We start from the raw sequence: 12,336 nt of genomic DNA on the forward strand, positions 1-12,336 counted from the left end.
CATAACACCCGGCGTGAAACGGTGGGGGTTGGAAAGGATTGTAAAAGTGTCATTTATAGGACCGCCTCCTTGTGATAGGCTATCTATTCAAGAAAATGCTTTCGCCATTCTGGCCACTGGTCAGATACCTTGTGGGAAAAAGCCAAAGGTCAGCAGTGTGACAGTGATAAAACCATTCGTTTTTGAAAACATGATGTCTTAGTTCCATATTTATTGCTCAAAATTGCTATTTAGTTTAGTATTTACTAATGATTATATAGCACTTTCTCAGTTGCCATGTTTGTTCTTGAATTAATTCAGAGCCTTTCCATGTTTAAATAAAATTGAATCAATTTTTAATTTATATTGAATGAATGTTGTAAATTATAGTGTAAATTATAATACTAGTTCGTTATCGTAATTCCTTGAGTGGAAAATGTTTTCCTTAATTGATACTCATAATATTAATGATATTTGATGACTGTTATATTTGCAAAAGTTTTATATATTTTTTTTTTCTCTAATTTAGTTTAAATATTACAAAAGTGATTTCTTCTAGTTGCATTTTCAAAACTGTACAACTGTTGGACAATTTGTCTCGTCACTTTCTGATATTTTCTTTTAAAAAAAAAAGTGGCAGTATTTTTTGTTTCCTTTTAATTGTGATACTGCATCAAAACAACGATTTTTAAAAATTTCTTATGAATACTGCTCTTGATTTAAAAAAAAAGATATGGAATCGTACAACTGATAACCATTTTCTCCTTATGGCAGAATAATCACAATATCCAATTGCTTGTAAAGATACTATTTTGTAAAAAATAAAAAATAAAAAAATTTAATCGAGTAGAATTGTAGAAAAATGAATAAATTAATTTCGCTGAAAGAAATATTTAAATAAGCCCTTGTTTGAATTAGATATTACAGATAGTTGATGTACATTTCAGATCATATGGTAGTCTAAAAATACAGACAATTAAATCATTCTATGATTTAAAATGTTAGCATTTATGTCGTAAATCTGTTTCGTGCATACATTGATCTCGTTCAATACACCTTAATCCTACTGAAATTTTACATTTATAGTAGAGTTTCAGTCATTCGAAGTCATATTATTCGAATATTGAATTATCCTGATCGATCTAGGGAATATATATACATATATACTTACTGCGGAAATTCCCGAATTTTTAAACAATGTAACAATTTTTTTAGAAACAGATACTTGTAATCCTTGGGAAATAAATATTATTCCATACATTTTTTCTGAAGGAAGTTTTATGGAACAAAAAAGGAATTTTTGTGAAAGAAATAGAAATCATTAAATGCAATTTTATATAAAAAAAACTTATGGCTTAATGGAGATTTAAAGTCAGCATCACATTTGTGGGAAGATAGCTATACATTCAAGATCTTAACGTGACCCACCAAAAAAAAATGACTCTCGGCCTGATTGTTTTAATATATTAACTATTTTATATACTTTATGTCTGCCAAACTTTCATGAATTAGAATTAAATTTTTTCCATGATATATTTTTTATTTGATTTCTGAACTTCATACAGTCTATCAGATGGATTTCTGCATATACATTTCAATCTGATTCCTATTTAATTGCTGCAAATGAGTGAGGTTCTACTGTGATGCAACAATATTTTGTTTTAACAGACGTAATGACTATTTCAGTCCATAATTTGATACAGCATTATTTCCATTCCGCTCCGAAGTCTCCATTCTCAACGCTCTTGTCAATATATAATTCATCTTCATCGTTGCAGGTCTCCGATGACATCCCCTAGGAAGGAACCAGGGACAGAAATCGATCTCCCGTAATTAAATTTGGCGTCGGTGAACAACAACTGCCGTGGACTCAGGTGCAGGGTCGAGCCTCCTTCTCCAAGATGGCGCCTGTCAAAAAGAGAAAGAGAGAACATGACGCTTGCAGCAGATATCTCATAAGCAGCAAGCACTATTGCGGAACAGCAGATATATACGTCCAAAAAGAAAAAAAAGCTGATATTTTATTCTTCGTTTCCAGAATTGGTTCGGCCGGGCGACTCCACTCAGATGAGTTTGGGAGAAGCTGCCGGACTAATTTATGGATCCCTTAGCACCACACTCCCTTAATTAAAGCACGAGGTGATCTTCTTTCTCCTTCAATGGTGATCGATACCGTGATGCTTCTCCGTCAACATATCGCTAATTGCGCCTCCCAGCGAACGGGCGCTTTTCATGAGGACGCTAATTAGAAAAATTTTCTCTCTTTTCTGACTTTTCTGTTCAGGACGGCAGCAGGCCATTTTTGTTTTGGGCTTTTATGGATGGGATTCATTATGAAGATGAATTTTAAAGTTTTAGTTTCTAAATATCGTAATAAAAGCACTTTATGAAATTTTATTTAAGGAAAATAAAGTTCTTTAAAATCGTGTTATGTCCAATAACGGGTTAATGATGAGTTATAAAGTAATTTAGATATGTGTGTCGTTAGGTTAAGAGTTGCTGTGTTTAGAAAAAATATTTTGCTAGCTTTTGTTTAAGATATCGTATTCAATTAAATTTTGATACTTTTTAAAAGCCTAATTCTGTTCATGACAGTTTTTTCAATGCTCTTGGAATTTGCGTATTATTATCTGTTTCTTGGGCAGTTAAAACAAGTCTTTTATTAATCGTAAATTGTTAAATGTCTTTTTTAAATAAACATAGATGTGTAGTATAACTTTGATAATATTGTAAGCAAATAAGCTTCTTATCCGCACTATCAACGACAAACCATTAATGATAACTTTCAAATATATTAATAGGATTTCTTTTCTGAAGTATTTTTTATGTTCTATATTTATTTGAGGTTTTTCAGTTGTCGTTCTAGTAATTAATTTATATAACTGATGATTAAATAAATTTGTTCCTGTTTATTATAATTTTGGAATTTTATGAAAGCTGGATTTACAAATTAAACCATTTTCAACTAAATAACGTTTCTGAAAAATATCATTATTGTATCAAATAAAAATTGTATTGTATCAATTAAAAGCCTTTTCTAAGTTCACTAAAAGAAAGGATTTTTCATAATTTTAAATACAAAATATATTTCATTCATTTTGTTAAGCCCGTGGAAAATTGCCTCTTAATTTGCGAAGATGCGCTATTATCAGCATTCATACTTTTGAAAGTTAGTTGAAATACGGCATCACTACTAAAAACATTGATTTTGATTTCTTCAATGTAAATAATTTATGTAAAAGTAATTGTAAAGAGGATTCACAGAACTATCAAAAAGAAAAATAAATTTAAAAAAAACGTTGATAATATTGATTAATATTTATAGTAATATATTTTTTACAACAAATATATATTTTTTACAGACAAATATATAACATATTTACATAAATTTTACATACTATTGTTATCATTATTAGATTGTTAATTTTTCTATTTAGCATATAATGAAATCTCCATATTATATCTCCTATTTAGTTAAAAGTTTATATCCAACTTATAGGGATTTATTTTTCTGTTATCTAACGGAAAAGATGATAAATTATTTTATGAGGAAAATATGCAAGATTTTTTAGCAGGGACCAAGATGAATTCTAATGTTTACAATAAAGTAAATTTATTTGATTTAACTTCTTAGAATATCTTTTTAATAGGAAAATCTGTATAAGAGGCTAATAGATTATATATTTAATTTGTTGTTAATAAACGTTCAGAACGACTAGATATGTTTTCTAAACTTTTACTTTCGGTCATTTTTATGTGAAAGAACCAGATTATAATTACTCTTGGTATAAAAATAGTTTTTAATTCATTAGAAAATCAGACATCGAGAATAATGCTTGTTTTGCTGGGATTTTTTCTTCTTTATTTGTTAAGAAAATTGTATTTAATTCAACTAAAACACGGCAAATGGATTTGTCGTGATTTCGTTGAAATATTCCAATTTCCTTGAAAGTCTGCTTTTTAAAAAAAGAAAGTGTATTTTTTCAAAAATAATCATTTTAACGTATCAAATGGAGCTTTAATCAATAGTATAATTTTCTACCAAATTTTGTAAATATTTTTATTTTTATAAAGGAAATATTTTATATAATTATTTGGTTATACTCATGGCATTTTAAGTAGATTTGTAAAAATTGATACTATAATAGAATCTATGCTACAATCAAGGCCACAAAGGACTGTGAATAGAGAAAGACTTAAATATTATTATTAAATATACTATATTTATAAATATTGTAAGAGCTGTAAAAATTTTATTTTATTTTTAATTTCCAGAGATAATTAGAAAGCTGGAAATACTTTTATACATGAATGACTTATAGCTGTAGAAGCTTATAAAGCATTGGTTGGTATAAAAGAAAGGAGGCTATTCCACTAAGCAGGGTCAATCAATTTCATGTTGAAAAAGTATACAGTAAGAAGAATTGTGAATTGGCTTACTCTTGATCTTTAGATCCTCAAACGACACACAGTGACATTTCGTACCCGTTATATAAGATTTTAAAAGAATAAAGAACTGTTGATCTTGGAAACAGAGTTATTTATGCGTACACTTCTTCTTTTCGCTTAGACCTACAGGACTTTTTTAGCAGCAGTAAAGTCTTCACTCACACTATGCTCTCTTGGTTTCACTTGGCAGGACATAAATCGCTATAATTATCATAACAATGGTATAAAATTATACATATTGCTTTCATGAAATTGTAAATTTTGTTTTATGGTTTTGTGCAGCAATTTTTTTAAAACCTGAAATGATTTGTTTATATCGTCAGCATCCAACAGCCACTTAAAATACCTCTAATATAGTGATTTATGGCATATATTGCAGTTGAATAAGCTTCATTATATATTTGTTTACATTAAATACACTCGAAGCAACTTATTAAAATTCTATATAACAATCAGTTGATGCCTTAAATATGAATTCAAATTATACATTACCTACAAAATTATTACTGTTAACCAATAGATTGTCTTGTAAAAATTGAGTTCGTCAGTTTCCTGCCTAATGGTTTTAGCATTTGTAAGGAGCCATTATTGTTCCATTTCCTCTGTAAACAAAACAGCAACATTGATTATTTTAAGTACATGAAGTCTGAGCTTAAAGCAGTATACTTATCGATTTTTTTTTTTTTTTTTTTTTTTTTTTTTTTTTTTTGCATTTTGACATTATTTATATTCATTATTACAACGAACTTTAACGTTTAATATTTTTTACAATACCTATAAAATTATTGCTGATAACCACTAGATAGTCTTGTCATTATTTCTTTAATTTTTTTGTCTATAGGCTTTATTATTTGTAACGAGTTTCGTTTTCGCTGAAAATAAAAGAGCGACATTGATTATTTTTAAGAAAACTATAAAGTACATGAAAGATGTTAATATAAAGAACTATACTTGCGTAGAATTATTTCTTGTAAAAATATATCGTGCATTTTGACACTATTTATATTCATTATTGCGATGAATTTCAACAACTAATATTTTATTAAGTAAATAAAATTTTCAATGTGATTATTTTTAAAAAAAAGTAACAAAGAATATCAATCAGAAGTCGATTTTGTCACAAGATGTGAAACAATTAAATTTAAGAAAAAAAATGACTTGATCCTCATTAAATTATATATCTTCATCTGTGTGTTATTACGCTCAATTTAAAATTTACTTTCTCTTTGGATTTTCTCTCTCAATGTTGCAATAACAAGAGTTTCATTATTTTTTATGAAACTCTTGATGTAATTTGTTTTAACTGTAAATGCCTTTCTGGTTTGGTTTGATGGAGTTTATTGGCTCCAAAATCATTTTCGATTAAGCTGCACCAAATATATAGTGAGAGTTTTATTTTAACTTATTTTAAAACTTAGAAACAAACTTATTTTAAAAGTTTATTTCTAAATTATGTCATTTTCCAGAACTTGTCAACCTATAAACTCTACTGAAGGTAGTTGCAATTTAAAATACAACTTTGAAAACAAATTAAAAATCGGTTCCAAAAACAAAAGCCAATTAATTTTACAAAAATGCAGACGAAGAACTTAAAGAAGAATGCCCTTTTTGATGTAGGGAGATTGAAAGCGGCGGATATGTTGATTATTAAATTGTGGACACTCTATTAAAATATGAAGAACCATTGATTATTAACATTTTAAAATGTTTCTCAAGCATTTTTTTTTGTATCGATATCAAATTAATTCTATCTTTAGTAATTAATTTGGTAATTCTTCGTCGAATCATTTATAATGACTTCGATTGCAACGATCAAAGGGTACATGCTAAGAATTGCTTTAAAAAAAATTACTATTTGCTGAATTATTAACAAACATTGTGTGAACATCCATTTAGCGACACATTAAGGTCTTCAACAATTGCTTTTAATTGCAATTTGACACAACTACCTGAGCACAACAAAAGAGACCGATCTTTATGACTAGCTCTATCTTTCATAGTTTTTTTTTCCTTTGATAGTTTTATAGTTATTTAAACACCTATAAGCTACAGATAAATTGTTTTAACTGAAAACTGAAGATGAACTGTTATCGAGATTTATGTTTTTTTCTTCTTTTAGCAAGCACATGGAGACGCATACGTAAGCAGGGATCGCATTAAATATTCGGCGCATATATCAGGGATGGGAGAACCCCTTAATCCCCCCTTTCCTCTTTGTGAAAGCGAGTAGGCCGCCCTGTATTCCCCCTGGATTTTTGTAAAAAGACGAACGGCGTCCCACAGATGCGCCATCTTTTAGAGGTGAAGGAGATTAGGATCTCTCTGTAGGCAATTCCACTCACTGCACAGGGTTGCTGCATTAATTAAACAAGAACTCTCCAACCCCATAACCCCCCTCCCGTTTCTTTCTTGTCAGTTTCTTGAATAACGGCCAATTCTATCTTCGCCAAAACTGTCTGGTCATTTCTGTCTGGTCAAAGTCATTTTATAAAAGATTGTAGTTAAGAAGAAATGGCAGAGTTTAATATTTCTTCCTCTAAGAGTTTCAGACTAAATATTAAATTTCTAAAGCAGAACTGTTGGGTTTTTATTATATTTATTAATTTCTCCTAGTTGCTTAAAAAAGTACAGCAGTAGAAGCAATTAATTTAATTTTTTTTATTGCTGTATAACTTAATTTTATGGCAAAGGAATAATATTATTTCGAACGGAATATCAGTACCGTAGTTCGTAAAACGTTATTTTCATTTTAGGACACGTAATAATTTTATTATCATTTGGAATATTTCATTGATAGAAAAAATATTTTATAACTGAAATTTAAAATATTTATAAAATTATGTACAATACATAATTGTAGTCCTTAAATTTCAGTTGAGAAGAAATGACAAAGTTTAATATTTTTTTATGCGAAGATATGCAAAAGAAAAGTTAAATTTCTAAAACAAATCTAATGGGATTTATTATATATATTAATTCCTTCTGGTTACTTAACAATAGCATGGCAATAGAATCAATTAATAATTTTTATTATTATTACAGTATAGCTTTCTTTTCAGAAAAGGGAATTTCACTAGGGAACGGAATTTCAGAACCGTACTTTGTGTTGGAAAGATGGAATCAATATTTGAATTTAATATTGTTTTTAAAGAAGAATGTTTTGATTTGCAATAATTTTTTTTCTCGTTTTACTAATGTACTTGAAAGTTGAGTAATTTTCAGAATTCAGATTATCTGCAAATACGTCTAAAACATCTATCAATGAGCATAAAATATAAGTTTTAAAACTTGATGTATTTTAAATTATTTTTTAATTCATTCTTTGCGATATTTTTGCATTATGTTTTAATATAATCATGAGTATATTTTAGAATGGATAGATATCAGAAAAATTAAACAATTAACGATGCATGAATGTTTAACGGGAAAAAAAAATATTTCCAGGGAGGGAGACATCTTTGGTTATTAAATATAACTTTTTTCTCGTTTCAATAATATACTTGAAATTTGAGTACTACACAATTCTGATATTAATTTTCAAAAATTAATTGCAGTTTCTTTGAGTATACATAATGTAGTGTGCAAAATAATTCAAAATTCGATAATGCGAAAGTTTTTACTTAAAATTTATGCTTCACATTTTTATTTATATTATTTCTTTCGAAAAATATAATTCTTTTTATAGGCATTTTATGTTGTCAGAATGTTTTTTGCTTCCATTTTATACATATTAAAAACATTCATTTTATTTTTTAAATTTCAGTTAAAAAGTTATTTTTAAATATAACAAAAACTTCTATTTTTCTGAAGAATTTCTTAAATTTTTGTGAAAATTGTTTCCTTCACTACGCCTAAATCGATATGCCGTGCGGTAGGTTTCGAAATGTGAAATGGCAAAAAACATCGCCAAATTTGAAAACTCTGCCAACCTTGTCACTCGCCTTTTCTAGCCAAGGTAGGTCTGCAATATCTCTTCAGAGTGACATATATTGATGTAAGTAAGGTGTAGCATGCCGCAATCAGGTTTTTTATGTGACGATTATAGATAACGCGAATGTATTAAAGTTAGATAAAATATATCGGAGTTATTATGGCCACCAAAGTAAAAAATTCAGACTAAGCTGCCATATATATCTTTTCTCTGTGAAAGCAAACAGAAACGACGCCAAAATTTTATTTGCTTTTTTTTCAGTAAGTAGCTGTCGCACACTGAGAAAAAGAAAAACAGAGAATAAATAACAGCTGGTCGCTTTTTTTGCTCTGAGCATTGTAATTCCTTAAGGCAGCTGAGTGTGCAAAGATAGCGTGTAAAACTCTCCAGCCGCATTTTGAACTCTCCCATGCTTCCAGATGTGTACGAACCTTCTCTTTAGATGCTGTTTATTTTTTGTGGCTTATGTATTGATATTTCAGCCAAAAGCAAGTTGTGAAAGCACATATTGATGTTAGCAAAATTCAAATAAACTGATGGTGAAAGAAATATTTATTCTTGGGATTTTTTTCAATTAACGTGATTCCTAATTACAGGACTGAGCCATTTCAGTTTGTTTTTTAAAGGTAAATTTCAGCCGTAAGCAAGCTGTGTAAGCTTATGTTGATGTTAGAAAAGTTCAAATAAACTGATGGTGAAAGAAAAATTTATTCTTGGGATTTTGTTCAATTAACGCGATTCCTTATTACAGGACTGAGCCATTTAGTTTGTTTTATAAAAGTAAATTTCAGCCATAAGCAAGTTGTGTAAGCATATATTTATGTTAGCAAAGTTCAAATAAACTAATGATAAAATAAACATGTATTCTATGAATTGTGTTCAATTAACGCGATTCCTAATTACTGTACTGAGTCATTTCAGTTTGTTTTATAAAGGTAAATATTGACAGTAACATTCTAGGAACAGAAACTCAGATTAGATTCCAGAATAGTTTCAGCTTCTTAAGAGAAAATGGCTTCTTAGTAGTTGTCTAAAAATTATTGTAAGTCAGATACTACCTAAATAAATTTCATCAGACGTAACAACAGAATATTCTACTTTTAACATTCTGTGGTTGGCATTCTGTGGCTTAACATAAGTGGTTGGGAGCTATTCTAAGTATATCTTAACGCTGAAATGGCAACATGTCTCTACATTGGTAACGTTACTTTTATTTGAAACATGGATTAACGCTACTTTTATTGGAAATATGGATTCTTATATTCTTTTTTCGAAATACTGTCTTATATAAGCATGCTTATTATCATTCTAAATTATCGTCTGTACAAGATTATTTAAATTGTTGTGGATATAGAGCTCTGAAGTGATTAGAATACCGTTGGAAAAAGTAAATCAAGATATTGTCGATCTTTTAGCATGTTAGTTTTAAATACTACTCTAAATCAGAACACTTTAAAAAAAATTCTTGGAAAATCTGTAATACTTGTTTATTGAATTTAGAGCGCTAAATTTACTGTTAGTTTAAGCAATAAGGCGATTATTATTAGATATTTTTTCTTTTTCAGAAAATTTTCTGGAGCATTTTAAGAATTCATTTCAAATAATTTCCATTAAAAATAAAATTTAAATGTAGATTTTCACTTAAAATAGAATAAAAGCTTATAAATTTTGAATGAATGAAAATTTCAGAAATGAAATGTTCAGCTTCTAGTTCAAGTTAAACTTTTAGATCTTAAAACGACTGAATGTCACATAGATGATCAAGAAAATTACAATGGATTTTTAAAAGAAGACCCTAAGCTACATGCTTTGTCGTATTATATAGTAATTTTGCAAAATTTAATTTGTAGACAAACGTACTAAATAATCCTGCACTAAATAATTCATAAATATGTGATTACAAACCATTTGACTGGCCCGAAGATGACTATCCATCTAATTCTGAGTTTTTAAAGCTTTAAACTGGAGACCTAATTGGAGTTTCTGAGTAAATCACAAAAATAGGTAGGTTATTAGATAAGCAAAAACGCAGCCTTCCTGTTTTTCAACTCTTGCGCTCAAAGTCAAATGACGAAAATCTTTTTTCAATAGATTTAACTATAATTTTCTACATAAATATTTTATTTAATTCTCTGTTATTAAATTTTTTTGAATGCTTCAACCTTCTTGTTTGTAATTTAATTAAGGGGTTCGCCGCCAAAGTTTTTGACAAAAATAGCATAACTCGAAACATTTCTGCGACGTAAAAATGATGGCAGAGTGTTTAATTTAATTGTTCTGAAACGAATTGCGATAGAAAAATTACAATTTCCTTTAATAAATTATCTGTTATTTCTGTTAAAGTTGATGTATTTAACATCACAAGTAATGTATTTTATTTAATATTTTATTATGCAGCTGCTTTTTGAAAATGATGTATACACATACACAGTAATATTGAAATTTGAATTTGGAATTATTCCACATTTCTCAACAGTCGAAAAACATTTCTCTTTTAAATTAAGATACTTTATTTTGGTTATGTAGCAGAATTTTTTCTATTAATATTCCAGCGTTTTTTAATAATTTAGATTCAGTAGAAACAGTAATTGTGTATTTTGATTTATAATTTTTACAGTTTTTTTTTAAAGTATAGTTTATTTAATATAATGCCATTTAAGAATGAATGTTCTTTTTTTTATTATTTATAGTTATTAAAAAATATATTGAAGATATAATTTCAGAGCTTTTATCTTAATTTATTTTTATTAAGTGAAAAGGACGTGAAACTGATTGATTATGTATTATTAATGAGATTTTCCGCTCATAATAAATAGAATAGATTTATATAAAAATTTAATCGTTTGCAATTTTTAATTCCCATTTAACTTTCCTAAACCGTATGTTGAAAAGCATTAAATATAATTAAAAAATTACTATGATAATAATTTTGATATTTTTATTTATTTAAAAATCATGCAAATATACAAATTTTTAATTCAAATAAAAAAATATTGCTTATTAGATTTATATTGATCACGGAACTTGCTATTTTAATGGTATATTAATTAACATGGCGATTTATATCTATTCAGTGATAATTATATATTTATTATTATAATCATGAACCGAACAATTATAATAATATTGATTATATAAAATGGAAGCGACACCACAAGAATTACTTATTTCCATGAAATGCCGTTAAATCTTCACTTTTCAATCAATTCATTGCAAATCAAATCCCAATTAATAAAAGGATATTGCATACAGAAATTTGCAAAATGAAATTGCATCATCAAATACCTTTCTAGCTGTTATAAATCGATTTTTTTTTAAATTATTGTTTCCACATGAATAGGTATAAAAATTTATCAATAAAAAAAAAGATTTCATCTTATATTTTCCTAATCTCGATTTCGAAACGTTTCTGGTAATCTATAATTAAACAACGAAGAATAGGGATATTTTTTTTTTGCTTAAGTTCTTTATTTTCTCATAGAGATTCCTATCAAGGAAAGTTTATTTCTTATGTATGTGTGAGAAAGTTAGAAAAATTTTAGCTCTGAGAGGGAAAAGAGACAGACAAGGTTAAGGACATGTTGCTTAACTTCCTTTTAAAAAATTTCGATTCTTATCAAAAAATCTTCAATAGTATGAATGGACATGCTTGAAAAGGTTTAAGCTGCAGAGAGATTTTTGTATAAATATTTTTTAAAACATTTTCAGTGTTCGCAGACTACCCTTTAGTTTTTACCCCTCCAGTAGTGAGGGAAATCATTTAATCTAGTGTGTTCTCTCATGAAACAACTTGTCATAAATCATACTTCATCAGATTACATTGAGCATCCATTTTCTGCTATTTTTTGGAAATTTATGACACCTCCCGTTCCCAGCACAATCTTTGCTTTTTCGGATACTGAATATCCATTCTGATGAGGGATGGCCATAAAAACGCAAGAACAACACAAAGGAAATTATTCCTTAAAAACTTCCTT

The 12,336-nt window shown here is 28.1% G+C and overlaps 1 long non-coding RNA gene across 1 annotated transcript in view; it reads right to left on the minus strand.

Moving 5' to 3' along the window:
• Positions 1 to 831: 831 nt before the first annotated feature.
• The window catches only part of LOC129980851 (uncharacterized), a 44,641-nt gene continuing 33,136 nt past the window's right edge, over positions 832 to 12,336 (minus strand). Inside the window, exons 4-5 of the long non-coding RNA XR_008785265.1 lie at positions 4,921 to 5,030; positions 832 to 1,887 (exon numbers count right to left, since the gene is read on the minus strand). This is a non-coding gene — a long non-coding RNA (uncharacterized LOC129980851). The remainder of the gene's footprint in view (positions 1,888 to 4,920; positions 5,031 to 12,336) is intronic.

The sequence above is a fragment of the Argiope bruennichi genome, chromosome 8 (genome assembly GCF_947563725.1).
Source record: "Argiope bruennichi chromosome 8, qqArgBrue1.1, whole genome shotgun sequence".
NCBI classification, from domain to species: domain Eukaryota; kingdom Metazoa; phylum Arthropoda; class Arachnida; order Araneae; family Araneidae; genus Argiope; species Argiope bruennichi.